The sequence below is a fragment of the Myotis lucifugus genome, unplaced genomic scaffold (genome assembly GCF_000147115.1).
Source record: "Myotis lucifugus unplaced genomic scaffold, Myoluc2.0 scaffold_0, whole genome shotgun sequence".
In the NCBI taxonomy this organism is placed as follows: Eukaryota; Metazoa; Chordata; class Mammalia; order Chiroptera; family Vespertilionidae; genus Myotis; species Myotis lucifugus.
Window position 1 is genome coordinate 10,468,955 of NW_005871048.1, and position 15,653 is coordinate 10,484,607.

At 39.7% G+C, this 15,653-nt stretch overlaps 1 pseudogene; it reads left to right on the top strand.

Moving 5' to 3' along the window:
• The window catches only part of LOC111826476, a 20,666-nt pseudogene extending 5,299 nt beyond the window's left edge, over positions 1–15,367 (top strand).
• Positions 15,368–15,653: the final 286 nt, after the last annotated feature.

Genomic DNA, 15,653 nt, shown 5'->3' on the forward strand with positions numbered 1-15,653 from the left:
TAGTACAAGGAACAGATTCCTTGAGTTTGTAAATAGTCTGTCCAGATTCTAAAGAAACGAGATGTCCATGAAACGTCACTCTCAAACACAATGGCAGCTTCCATTTTCCTCTCTACCCCTTCCTGATTGCTGTCTCTTCTTGGAGGGACTGGTGGGCGGGGCCCCTCCTACTGCTACCCACTGTGAAGGACCCTGTGATGGCAGATGAGATCTTTGTGGATTCTAGCGTGAAGTTTTCTTGTTATGTTTCTAATCCCAGCCAAGGCTAATTTAACCACATCTTGCAGGCAACTGGGACTTCTATGAATAAAAGCCCTTCTGTGGCCATTAGGAGGCCCAACTACGTCCCTGTGGAAATGTTGACGGTCTATTTTAACACCCAGGAAATAGAAACAGACTGCCCAAGGGAGTCGGATAGAGCACAGATGGCTTTCTTCAGAATGGGGATGAGATCATGTCAGAGATATTAAAGAAAATAGCTGAGTCTTAAAGACACTGGCCAAGTATAACTGTGTTGAAAGTTGGACTAGATGGGGGGCGGGGGGGCTAGACTTGCAATCAATGAGGCTTATGGAGGCACCTACTTTCCTCTTCTGTGTCTCCCCTCCCTCTTCACCTTAACCAATGGTTCTCAACCTTCTGGCCCTTTAAATACAGTTCTTCATGTTGTGACCCAGCCATAAAATTATTTTCGTTGCTACTTCATAACTGTAATGTTGCTACTGTTATGAATCATAATGTAAATATCTGATATGCACGATGGTCTTAGGCGACCCCTGTGAAAGGGTCGTTCGACCGCCAAAGGGGTCGCGACCCACAGGTTGAGAACCACTGCCTTAAGCGACACCATAAGCTTTCAGGTACAACATACATATATGATCTAGCCTTTTACAAAGAACAGGTTCTGTTGTTCTCCCAGAAGGAAGAAAGGACACACAAAAGGAAAGGACACAATTGACCTTGATTCAAAGAACATTTGCGTTACGCCTTTTTGGCCATTGTCCTAGAATGTACACCTGTTTTAAGAAATTAACTTTTTTTTTCACAATAAACAAAAAGAAATGAAAGATTAACTGACTGCAGCAGAGCTCCACTCCTTCTCACCCCAAACTCGGCTTCCTGGGAGGAGTACACAGCTAGGGTAACATTAGTGCTTAGCACTTTCTATTTCAATTGGTGTTTAACCATCCACATGTGCCCAAGTTATTTCTCTTGAAGAAGCAATGGACTTCAGAGTGTCTGCAGGCTTTCAGAAAAGAAGTAAATCCTACGGAACTGCCAACTATTCTATAACTAAAGAGCTGGTGGCTTCAGAAAAATCTTAGGTACTCTTTAAACCATATTGCTTGTGAATATTCAGATATCTACTCATAAATTGGGATTAATTGGGTAAAAATGCTCTTGAGATATAAGAAATGATTTGGCACAATATAGGGAGAGAAAGAAGAAACATGAAAGTAATAGATACTATGCCTATTCTTTGCCACACATAGAGACACAAGGAACAAACCTCTATGTGGACTTCCCCAGTTGGACAGACAAGCACACTTCAGGCCAGAAGGCACTGTGGTATGACCTTTCTGTTCAGTCCATTTCCACCTTATGCCCTACCTATGTGGGCAGGGGAGGACTGGTGGCAATGAAGGGGATTTGGGAAGGGACAGAAATCACCTTATCCTGTAACCCTCAAGTTTCCCAGTTTCCACGTCACTTACCGAATATTACAAAGTAAGAACTTGACATGTATAATGTCACATGGTTTCGCAAAGATCTGTAAGGAGAGATGGGGCTGTCCCATAACAGGAGTCTTCTGGGTCCTTTGACAGTTTTATCTCTCATTGTATATTAACCAGTTAAACCTGTTATTCCCTAAAGTCTTAAACTCTTGATTGTGTAATAAAACTACCGAGAGATCTACCCACTCTCAGTTTGCTAGAAATATGGTAGGACTCTGACACTGCAAAGATAGAAGCAATCTATTTCAGCCCAGTGGTCACTTTGTGCAGCCTCTCGGAAAACTACCCCCGGCCTTCCCCACGGTGATCGTTCCCTGTGACTGATTGTGGCAGAACACGAACATTCTTACATTTAGACTTTTGGCCCAAATTTTGTCATGTGCTTTCTTAATTATAGTCTTAATGAGAAAAGTCCAAACAATGCAGAGACATATAGAGCAAGAGTCAAACTAAAACGCCTTTGGAGGCCAGGCAGGCAACACAAACACGTGAAGCAAGCCAGCTGGGAGGGGTTATATGCGAGCCCTTCCACCCCCTGGGGAACTAAAGAAAACATGCCCAGCCTCAAGGCTTAGAATTTCAATTCCGAGAGCTAAACAGTAACAATAACAACATCATCGCTTCTGGCCAAAGTGCATCTAAGAACCCACAAGCAGTCAATTTCAGCAAAGTAATGAGGACCTTCTTCACATCCCTGCCCAGAACTGCACATTAAATCATTTCAAAACACCATTTATTCACTCTCTTGTATATGTTCATGTGTTGTGTGTGTCTATCTTTATGGCGGTGTTTGCTTAGGTGGTATCATACCACTTAAAGGTATTAGGCATTAAAAATAAACAGTGAGACAGCATGGGGGGAAGTGTACCCATGTGGCCAATGCATGTTGCCTTGGATGCCTGGACAAGAATGGACAGAAAAAGGCGTGTGTAGGCTTGCAAATATCACAGTGACTCAGAGCATTAAAAATGGAAGTACGTAGGAACCAGGTCCTAAAGAAGAAGGATGGGAGCTATGTGCCCCAAAGGCAGACGGAAATTGTTGGGGAAGATGGCTCAAATTCTCACATAAGTACCAGTGGGAGAGAGAGAAATTTGGGTAGAGTTAGGTTGGTGAAAGTGAATTGACTCCATTTATAAATGAGAGAATCATAATAGCATAGAGGCCCATAAGGTGGGAGAGCATCCCGATTTTTATTTTCAGGACAGTGCATCAAATTTAGAAAAGGAGAAAGCAAAGCAACTTCCAATGTCCAATAAAGAAGACAGAATTGAATTTATGAGCAAAAAGGACTGGAATTCTAAAGTGAAGTGAAGGTTTTCAGAACAGAAGTAAATTCAAAGGAACCGCCAACTATGCTACAGCTGAAGAGCTTGTGGCTTCAGAAAATCTTAGAATCTCTCTAAATCATATTCCTTCTGAATATTCAGATGTGTATACTCCCACTCTGTATAAAAATGTTGACTCTTTTCATTTCCACAGTAAGCTCTTTCTCCCTGTCTCCCTCACGTCCCCAAAGAAATGTGTGCTAATATCAACTTATAAAAGGATTTAACAGTTCCCTAGGTATGTCAGCTATGAAGTCACCAGGCTGAAGAGAAATATTCCTAGTTGTTCCTTATCAGAGGCAAAGAAAACAGAAAGATCTGAATCTGTTTCTTGCACTGAGGATATCCATTTGGCTCTCTTAAATGGTAACTCTCACATCTGAGCTTTAGCCTTCCTTTAGATGTGTAGAGGGAAAATGTTGTTTTCTTATTTCACTTTTGCTCAAATACTCACAAGGTTATTCTCTCTGAACCTTTCTCGGAGCATATTGTGGTTTTTGTCTCCAGTCCCTCCCTGAGCAAGGCTGTTTCCAGTATCTTTTAAAGCTCAGATTAATCTGTAATTTAGTCTACTGCCTTTACAGGTTGGGCTGCCTTTAAAGTGATCCATGAGTCTATGTTTAAACTATAAACTTTAAATGTTGTACATCTGCATTCGAATCTAAAGCAGCCTTAAATACAGCAGCTGGCAGCAGGCTGTAGCTCACACTGCCTGCAATGAATTCAGTCATTGGTGTCTCCACAGTCATGAGATTATTATTGCTGTAACAACTGAAATCACCTTGTACGTGTGTGTGTGTGTGTGTGTGTGTGTGTGTGTGTGTGTGTGTTTACCTTCTCCCTGATTGGTTTACTTGGCTGCACTTGCTTTTTTTTCTTTCATAGCTTTTATTACATTTATTTGACAGCCTCTTGTTTGGCAATTTCCCCAAGGTACCTATGAGTCAACATATATAATTTCATGGGATCGTTTTGACATTATGTATAGCAGCAATACACAAGGAAAACTGTATCTGGATAGTATTTAGAGCTGTGATCTGTCACCTAAGGACAGAAAATCAAGTTAGGGTAATCACTCAGCTCTAATATGCTTTGTTGTACTTAGGTACTGAAGCATTAAAACTAGACTTTTTGATCCTCACAATTGTTTCTTTATCTTTCCTTCTCATTACCTTATAAGTCAGTTAACCATAGTTAACTAGACTCCTTGTTTTCTTATTAGGTACATTGTTTTATAGATCTTCTGTTCTCCTTTCTACCTCTATTTCTTCTTGATACACAAATAGCTCCCTTTATACGTTATTGCTTCCCCGATCTATCCCTCACACTTCCGTCTAATTACGTTTCCCATGCTCTGTTTTGAAATCCTGCACTTAAAAACTTCCATAGGGTCCTGACTTGCCTCAAAAGATGCTCTCTACACAAACTTTCTGACTCAGTCTAACAGGTCTAATTACTCTTCCCAAACACTCCAGTCCCACCCTGACTCTGCCTCTTTGCTCACTTTCTCCTCAATTTATTTTTTAATTTTTTTTGCTAAATAAATGTAGCCTTGTGTTCAAGGATAAGCTTAACTCATCTTATTCTGCAAAATATCTCCTGTCATCCCAGATCCTCAGAGGTAAGTATAAGAGCCAAGAATTTGGCTCCTACTTGTGCTCAATAATGCTATCTAAGCACATACTACACATTATCTCATATAATCCTCACAAAATACCAATGAAGAAAGCACTATTAGTCATCCCACTATATGGATGAGGAAACTGAGTCATCTGTACAATTAAGTCACTTGTCTATTTTATAGGCTATTAAATGAGGGAACCAATGTTCAGACCCTAATCACATCATTGTAGCGCCACCTCAGAACTTCTTGGAGATGTCCCTAGTCCAGTAATTTGGCATGTAATTTGCATATAAATTCCATCACCTCACATAAGTCATCACCCCTTAGAAATCTTTCCCCAGTACCCTATATGTAATAAATGAGATAGTTAATTGTAGTGTATTCTCCCTCCATCAAATATTTCTAGCTTTTTTCAGCACATGGAGCAACTGTACCTTGCAGTTCCTTTATATTTGGCATTGGCATGACCATGTGGCTGGTTGTGCTCAATGAAACATGATCAAAAGTGACTTTTTTCCCCAGGTAGGTGTGTTAAAAAGCAGAGTACAATTCACTGCTTTCTTTTTCCCTTTGCTATGGCTTTCCATGGAGATCCAGACAGATGCCATCCTAAGAGCTTGGATCCTAGAGAGAAGACATGGAGCAGAGTACCCAGCAGACCTATGCTAGGCCTGAGAGAAAACAAAGTTTTGTGATCATATTCATTTAGATTTTGGGGGAGGTGTTACTGCAACACAACTAGCCTATCTAACAACAGTGTGTAACTGATATCGGAGGAGGATCATGATACATGTAAGTAAAAATCAGAACTCATCAATAACACTGAGAAAGGTCAGAAAATATCAACAAGAAAGGTGGTAAAGCAAAGAAGCTTTTCACCCGGGAGGATCTGATCCTTGAGATGCAGGTGCTGGATCATAAGGACCTTCCAGCAAGGTCAGTTTGGATTCAAACTCCTTTCACATAATTTGTATGTATCACAATTCTCCTGTTTAAAGCACACATTACTTTTCTATTTTTCCTTCATCCAAGAGACTATTCTGCAGTCCACTCTTACCCTTGTTCTTTTTCCCTTTGATGTGTCCCTACCCTTCAGTTTTTAAGAGTCTCCAAGTATGGACAATAAACTTTCTCATCACAGAGACTACACCCAGAGCAGCCTTCTCCATATATCACAGTTCAATTTCCAGGCTCTCTAGCTGCAAAAAAAGAAAAAGCGCCGGGCACTCAGGCCCAGTGTAACCAAGGACAGCAGTTGCTTTGGGTAACTGCATTTTCTCACTTAAACAAGTGGAGATGATTTACTTCCATTTCAACCTCTGCTGAAAAATACATTGTTTGACTTCCATAGTTAAACTTATAGTTTATAGTTAATATAATGTAACTACTGTTTTCCTACGGGTCAAAGGTCTCCAGATCATTACTGTAAATCCTTTAATACTGAATGTAACATAGCAATAACTGAAAATAGTATAGGAAACTATCTGAAAATTTATTTATTTCATGGCATTCCTCAAAGAGTAAAGACAAAGACTCAGACACTGAATATTTACTTTACTAATTTACAGATTAGAGAGTATGTAAAATCAATAATAAAAATATGTCTACAGAAGAGCCTTCATTTTAAAAGTTCTAATTAAGTGAGGTGATCTTGTTTTAATGTTGAAATAGGTATTCCTATAGGCTAATCAGAATATGTATGGAACTCTCTAATAATGAGTTATAAGGCCATTTCTAAAGGAAATATGTGTGCTGATTAGACATTTAAGAAGACTGAAGAAATTCATATCATAATTAAACTGCTGTAGGTTTTCCATGTGTGGGTGAGTGACAAAGGGAAGAAGAGGAAGCCAGGAGAGATTCCTGGGGAGAAACAATAAATGACATTGAAAGTACACTCCACTGGCAAGAATGTGAGTGCCTTTGTCTTTCTATTGCTTAGACCCAGAGCTGATACAAAATCTTCTAAGTTAAGGGTCAGAACAAACTAGGAACAGTTGCACTTGCTACTAACCAATTTAATTTGGACTATCTCAGCCAGCCTTATTGAATTCTCTCCGAGCCCCCAGAGGCAAAAAAGGTACTACTGTACTTAGCTCTTCAATAAGGTTTCCTTTCAGGCCTCGCTGGTTGTACATTCAGCAGCATCTAGTTTAAACATATTAAGCAATCAATTTAAACTTGTTATTGTCATTGGGCTTTGAAAATTTAATAAGCAATTACCTGAACACATTCCTTTATGTTTTTTAATTTCTACTGAGATGTTGTTCCATTTCAGGCCTAAAGCAATCATGCCCTCCAGAATGTTTATTAAATGAGTCTGTAATGCAAACCTTTTCCTTAACTGTATTTTCTTAGAGTGATTTATGAATCTGAATAAAGCACTATCTTTATGAGGAGGGAGCCAAGAATAAGTGAAAATTTCAATGATCTGACATGAATGAATAGTACACTTATCTTTTTGATGTGGAAGAAACCAGTGGGTCTCCCTTAATACAGGAATGCCTTTCCTACAGATTAAATCTAAAATGCTTTGTCATCCTTCTATTTTCAGAGGCACTGCTACAGAATTTAATATATATCATATATATCATATAAATGTATCATATAATATATATATATATATATATATATATATACACACACACACACACACACACACACACAGACATATACATCTTTGCTGTTTTTGATCCTACCACACATAAAAAGACCTCATTTGGAGAAGTCTTTGCTTACAAAAGTATCGCAGAAAATAATTCTGAAAATTTAAGTAGAAGGTTCATTTTATCTAATATTTGTTTTCCTCTTGTTTAGAAAAGGGGTTGGCAGACTTTCTCTGCAGAGGGCCAGATGGTAAATATTTTAGGATATGCAGCCATATGATCCCTATCTTAACTACTCGACTCCGCTGGATGATTACAAAAGCAGCCATAAATGATACATAAATGAGTGGGTGGGGCTTTGTTCCAATAAAACTATATTTACAACAACAAATGGCAGGTGGACTTAGCTCACTGCCATAGGTTGCTAACCTCTGGCCTAGAATATTCAATCGAACAAATATTTTTCTGTCTGACTTGGGTTGCAGGTCCAGGGTCTCTATGACATAGGGCAAGTCATTTAATCTCCAGTGAGAGACTTCTGATACATAAATGGAGATGGAGTACCTTACTCACAGCATCTGGTTCTGGCTCGCGAGCCGCAGTTTGCCGACCACTGCCCTAGGGCCAACCCTAGTCCCCTGCATGGCCCTGTTTCCGATCCAACAAGACAAAAGAAACTATCCTGAACCAGGAGAAACCTGCCAAACTGCAGGCACATGTGTGCCTTGGTGGGAGAGGAACTGCTTGAACAAAGTGGTTCCCAGAACAGCAGCGGCTGCAGCAGCAATCAACTGCAATTCTCCTTTAAGATGCTAAGGATAAAAATTACCTCTGGTTTTGAAGAGGTAAATTTGTTCACAAACCAAGAAACAGTGATCCCCTTTAACAACTCTAAAGTCCAGGCATCTCTGGCAGCAAACACTCTCACCATTACTGCCACAGATGCTGCTACCCAGCACCACAGGCCAGCGTGGGGCAGACAGTCTGGCCAGTGTAAGTAGAATGGCAATGCTCTGCCCAACCAGTCTCCGATGGAAAAGCTGCACTTGCTACCAGAGAGGATGATGATGAAGTCCCAGTTCCTGGGGTTAATTTTGATGAAGCTTCCATGAATGAAGCAACTGAACTGAGTCAACATCTAGAAAAGATAAAACTTGACAAAGATACTGGTAGCTGCTATTTTCTAGTATCACTGCATCTTCTCGTTCTGTTCATGGATTTGATAAAATCTACATTTCCAATATCGTTGAGCCCAAGCTCCTGGGACACTGTAGACCTTTACAGGTCTTGCTCATACACAAATCATTCTTTGCAGCTAATTAAGCTGAAGAAGCCTAGGGATAAAGTTTGAGGTTAATAAAGTTCTTTATCTAGGTGGGGAAAAAAAAACACGGACACGGCCTGTAAAACAACTATAAATGCTAAAGAATTATACATACTGATGGGATTGTTATTTATGTACAAATCCCACCTATCCTTTAAGACCAACCTCAAATTATAGAAAGTCTACAAACTTTTTCTGCCCATTCAATTTCAGTGATATCCTGTTATTATAAATTAGAGGCCTGGTGCACAAATTCATGCACCAGTGGGGTCCCTCAGCCTGGCCTGTGGGACTGGGCTGAAACCAGCTCTCTGACATCCCTCGAGGGATCCCGGATTGTGAGAGGGTGCAGGCCAGGCCAAGGGACCCCACCGGTGCACAATCAGGGCCTGGGAGGGACATGGGAAGTTTGAAAGCCAGGGAGGGACCGTGGGAGGACTCCAGGGCATGTCTGGCCCATCTCGCTCAGTCCTGATAGACCAGACCCCAGCAACAAGTTAACCTACCAGTTGGAGTGTCTGCCCCCTGGTGGTCAGTGCATGTCATAGCGAGTAGTTGAGCGGCCTTAGCATATCATTAGTATATTACACTTTGATTTGTTGAACAGCCAACCGGATGACCAACACTTAGCATATTAGGCTTTTATTATATAGGATTCTAATCATTTACTGCAATTGTACCACTGAGGCAATTCTTAATTCTAAGCCATTTACTTTTATTATGTCACTAGAGGCCGGGTGCATGAATTCATGCATGGGTGGGGTCCGGCCGGCCAGGGGGAGGGGCCATGGGTGGTTGACCAGCCAGCCCCACCCCCTGGTCGAACTCCCTGTTGAACTCCAGGTTGAACTCCCAGTCGAGGGGACAATTTGCATATTAGCCTTTTATTATATAGGATTGTTTTATTATTTAATAGTTTAAATGTATATAACTGTTTACTCAAGTGGACTCAAAATACCTGGGTGATATATACTGTGTGTGTGAGGGGGTATGTCCCACTGTTTGAAAGACTGTGCCAAACATATAGTAAGGTTATTAAATATTTATTAATAACAAATAAAAGGATGAACTGAGGACAGAGAGAAAAGAATCAAATGTAATCTTAAATAATGGAACACATATAGCATGCCAAATTAATTTTACATTTACCCTTCATTATTGAACAATATATAACAAGCTAAATCATTATCTTGCTCACAGAAACCATTAGTCATCAAGTTAATTCTGAAACAAAAACTGGGTCTACTGGTGCTAGTATTTAAGCTTACCAGAGAGAACAAGGTGATTGGCTATAGAAAATCATGAAGAAAATGCCTGAATGACTCTGGCCTCAGTCTAAAGCCCAACTTTTTTTTTATTATGAAATCTAATCTCTATAAGGAAGATTGAGGATCTGGAAGCCTTAAAAAATGCCTAACACACTGTGGGGTAGGGGAGGCCAGGGGATTGTCAAGGGCGGGGGGGAAAAAGGACACATATGTAATACCCTTTGTAATACTTTAAGCAATAAAAAAAAGAATGAAAGAAAAAAAAATGCCTAACACATGATAGGTACTTAATTAACAAAGGTGGTTAATATACTGTACAGTATGTAGGAAAAGGGCAATTAGAAGTTAGCGGCCAATATAAAAACAGATTTCAGAGATCAAACTTGAGTCATCTAGAAAATTAAACTTAAGCAATATATTCTCAAAGACTATGACTCAGAAAAATGATATTGACACTGGAAATACAGGAAAACTGAAAAATGCAGAGCCAGGCAAGACTTTTCTAGCAAAAGTTTTCAACAAACATCTTCCATGTATTTCTGTGGCATTTGTCAAATTGTACTTAAATACTATAATTATGCACTCAAATTTTATCTAAGCACACCCTCTCCCTCTTAACACTTTCTTATAAAACCAAGTCTTATTCTCACATTAGTATTTTGATAAAGTAGGAATTTTCATTTTCCTTCCCTTGATGCACTTTAATTTTAAAGAAAATGGAAATCATGCACCTTGACTAAAAACATAAATATGTCATGTCACTGGAAGAAAGGAAAGGAAATGAAGATTTATTTGGTGTAATTATGAACCCACTATGTATACACTCTATTTGGGTAGACGGTTTATAGCTGGGCTTTTAACTCACTCTATACATGGCTAAATGGCTCACAAATGGAAAGGGAACTAGGGTTTCAGGGATCTTAAAACAGTTCTGTTGGCCTTAAGAATGCCAATAGTACTTAAATATACAGAGAGCTTTAAAACCCGCAGGATCCTTAGGGTATTAAAAATAAAACAAGCCTCATATATTCTATTTATTTTTGAAATAGTCACTAAAGATATTAAAAATATAAAATAAAAACTAAACTCTTTCACTCATTACTCATTTGAGGGAGCAAGTTGATTCTCATTAGGTTGAGCATCTTTCATTTCCATCATTTATTTTCTGTAGCAATAGTAGTGTAAATACTTCCCAGTCTGAAGAAGTTCCATTTTATTGCTTGATTTTGAGGTGATAAGAAGGAAAGAGAGATGGGAAGTGAGCAGGATAACTGAAACTGGTGGAAGACACATCTTATGCAAACAGGCTTATTTACTTGCCTTCTTATAATGATAAAGAAACTACAAAGCATGCTATAGATTCAACACAATTCCTATCAAGATACATATAAGAATAAACTCAAAATTGATTAAAGACATATGTTAGACTCAAAACTATAAAAATTCTAAAAAACAAAAACAAAACACAACACACAGACATTAAATCTTGTGCATCTTTCTTAGCAATATTTTTTTTGATATATCACCTTGGGCAAGAAAAACAAACAAATACGACTACATCAAACTAAAAGGTTTGCACAGCAAAGGAAACCAGCAGCAAAATGAAAAAACAACCACTAAATGGGAGAACATATTTGCCAATGATACATCTGATAAGGGGCTAATATCCAAAATTTATAATGAACTTAGACAACTCAACACCAAAAAACACACTAACAATCCAATTTAAAAATTGGAAAAATAAAAAATGGAAAAAGGATCTGAATAGATACTTCTCCAAAGAGAACATACAGATCGCCACTAGTCTTATGAAAAGATGCTCAAAGTCACTAATCATCAAAAAATGCCAAATAAAACCACAATGACATATCATCTAAAACTTGTCAGAATTGCTGTCATCAATAAATAAACAAATAATAGGTGATGAGGATGTAGAGAAAAGGGAATGCTCATCCACTGTTGGTGGGAATGCAGATTGGTGCAGCCACTGTGAAAGCAGTATGGAGTTACCTAAAAAAATTAAAAATGGAACTTCTTTATGACCACTGATTCCATTTCTGGGAATATATCCAAAGAAACCTGAAACACTGATTCAAAAGAATATGTGCACACCTATGTTCATTGTAACATTATTTATAATAGCCAAGATTTGGAAGCAGCCCAAATGCCCTAAGTAGATGAGTAGATTAAAAAAAAGCTGTGGTATATTTACACAATAGAATACTACACTAGGTCCATGGTCGGCAAACTGCGGTTCTCGAGCCACATGCGGCTCTTTGGCCCCTTGAGTGTGGCTCTTCCTAAGCCTTAGGAGTACCCTAATTAAGTTAATAACAATGTACCTACCTATATAGTTTAAGTTTAAAAAATTTGGCTCTCAAAAGAAATTTCAATCGTTGTACTGTTGATATTTGGCTCTGTTGACTAATGAGTTTGCCGACCACTGCACTAGGACATAAAAGAGAAGGAAATCTTACCTTTTGCGACAGCATGGATGGAGGTGGAGAGCATTATGCTAGGTGAAATAAGCCAGTCAAAGAAAGACAAGTACCATATGATTTCATTCATGTGGAATCTAATGAATAAAATAAACGAACAAAACAGAAACATGGAGAACAGACTGATACCTGTCAGAGTGTTGGGGGTTTGCAGGTTGGGTAAAAAAAGATGAATGGATTAAGAAAAAAACAAAACAAAAAACTTATAGATACAAACAACAGCACGGTGATTACCAGAGGAACAGGGGATTGGGGGCAGTAGAAGAGGGTATAGGAGGATAACTAGAGACTGGACTTGAGGGGGTGACCACAGCATACAATATACAAATGATGTATTATAGAATTGTACGCCTGAAACCTACATGATTTTATTAACCAATGTCACCCCAGTAAAATCAGTTAAGAAACAAACAAAAAGAAACTACAATAAACTGTTATCTAAACTGTGTCTATGCAAAGGCAAAAAGAATCCCAAAGGAGAAAGTTCCACATGATGTATGCCAGATACTGTACTTTATTTTTGTGCTCTTTGCTCTCTCTCTCTCTCTCTCTCTCTCTCTCTCTCTCTCTCTCTCTGTCTCTCTCAATTTTTAATCTAAAACTGTATGTTGCTCTAAAAGCAAATATCTTATTCACTCATTTCAACAAATGCAATTGCTCAGCTAATCTTTCTTAGCTGTTTGTTATTACTTTACTGCTTTAGAAATGTATACTATGGAGGGGTGATCAATTAGATGAATAGCTCCCATTACGTTGTGGTTAATAAAAGATTTTATATTCTGAGAGACACACAAAAATAAGTCAGAGTCAGCAGAGGATTTATGGGCTGAGGATCAGAAGGAAAAACTGTTTATCTAACAGATCACAGTCTTGAAAAAGCTTTTATTGCCTTGGCAGGCTTGATCCCATTGCCTTCGCCTCCTGAGCCAGAGACACAACCTGTCCGGATTACAAATGTGAAGGCCGAACAATACTCACTACCGTGGTCCACCTCCTCCCTGCAATGCTATTTTAGACAAGCTGGCATTCTGGAAATGCCTCTTTCAATAACAAGAAAGATGTTATCCAGAGACCTGAACCTCCACTTAAAGCCATCTTTGTTTTCCTCATGTTCTGAGTGATGTTGGACAAGCAAATCTAGGCCCACACACTGTTTGCTTCACCCGTGGCCCATCTCCACGCCTGGCTATCCCTATCAGAAATACTCTTCCTCCAACATAAAGCTCCAAAAAGACATGAAAGCCAAGTGTTTTACTCCTCCTGAAGTGGTATTTATTTTTCTCTACTTGCCAGGTTGAAATGGCTCTAATATGCCCCAGAGCACGCTGTTCCCATCAAGCTCAGAGGTGTGTCAGTTCTGATGCAGGTGGGTGAGCTTGGGAGCACTGGGCACTCGGGGAGATCTGTGATGCCAGGGAGAGAGCCAAACCCACGTGGGAGGCAATTCTCTTCAGGGTGGGGTTGGGGGAGGAGCAAAAAAGCTTGAACGAATGGTGGAGGACTGAAGGAAGCAATCCAGACGCAAAGGTGGCAGCCTGGCCATGTGACTGTACAACCAAGAGGAGTCCCGGAGCCTGACACTTGCAGACAAGGAATGAGGTGGAGACACTCCCTGACTTACCCTTCCAATAACAGATGTGAATGAATATGCCTTTCTGTGCAATGGCACTAGAGAAAAACTAAAGAGCAAACTCCTGACCTGACTCTTAAAGCACTTGTCCTAATTGCTTTCCGGGTAATCCCAATTATACACCTGTGCATTATAAAAAGTCTATGTGCTGGGTTTCCCCCCCGGCATGCCTTATCATTAGCTAGTTCTGCACATGTACTGGCATTCATTGTAAGAGAACTCAAAGTCTTTCACTCCCCAATAGAAACATCTTTTCTGACAAGAAAGCTCGAGGTCTCTCTGTAAGAATAAGCCGTAAAGGGTGAGGCTGAGCATCTCTGTGTAGAGAGCACTTCCTGTAGATAGAGCAAGGACCTCCTAAATGAGAAATCTAAGCTAACTTTCAAAGAGAGGGAAAGGAAAGGAAAAGGAAAAAGAAAAAAAATGTAATTGTGGGGAGAAACGAAGAGGAAAAAATATTTCCAAGAAGAGCCTCATGACAAGGACACTTTAAGGACCTCTGAAGTTGCTCATTAGCCTTAAACTTCACAGCTGTGTCAAGAAACAGAATCGGGGTTGGCTCCTTCGATGAACAAAATGTCATATGCATTCACATCCAGGTCATTACATGAGTAAAGTCAGCAGACGGATCCAACTGTCCCTGTACTTACAGCATTTTATACTTGTCCAAGCAGGTCTCGCCAGTTCGGCCCACAATTAGCAGGTTCAAATCTGTGACATGATAATCAACTTCGTGCCAAATGTGTGCCACAAAACCAATGTCAGGCTTTCCACTTACATGTAACGCCTCGGATCCCAGCACGTCCGTGGTAGTTTGCCGGACTCACGCAATCATTCTTTCTGACCTGTTAAAGCAAACAGAAATTATGAAATGACAGGATTTCACTAATCTGTACTTCCTGTCAGTAATGGAATAGGCCGGTACTTTATGGCTGCATGAATCCTTTTCTGAAAATACCGTATTTCCTAACTGCACTCCTCTAAATGAATAACCATGAAGCAGTCCTTCATTCTGAAATACAACCAAAATAAACACCTTCGTTAATGTGCACATATTAACATTCCAGACTATCAGTCCCAACCATCTCTCATAGTTGAAGGCTAAGGTTTTCCATTAAAGTGAATCTAGCCCCAGCCCTGGATTTTGTTTTGCAAGATCCTGAGCTGAGCCGTGAAAAACTTTCGAGGAAGATCAATATTCTCTCCTTCCTGTGCAGCTTCCAGCACTACGGGGAACTAACTACAAACAACGAAAAGCGGAAGCTTGCAGCCCCTGCCACCTTGTCTCTGGGGCCTGGGATACGTTCTGCAAAACAGATTAAGATGAGAAGGCGGTGTCGGGTCAAAAGCTAATAACAAAAGGTATGTAGGTCTTTATGAACAGTCTTTATTGGCACAGAATCTGCTCAGGAGACCACAGCCCTGAGTCTGCAGCATAGCACAAGATTGCAAAATGAGCAAAACACTTGCAGCAGCTCATCAGGAATAAACTAAAGGAGACTCACTGCATTTTTCACTTGTTCATATATGTTAACGAGGACATTGTAGACATTATTAAGTAGTTGAAGGACTAAGGAAAATCAGCTGATCCTCTGCTGCTCCAGCCCAGAACTGGAACCAAAGATGAGAAATAAGAGAT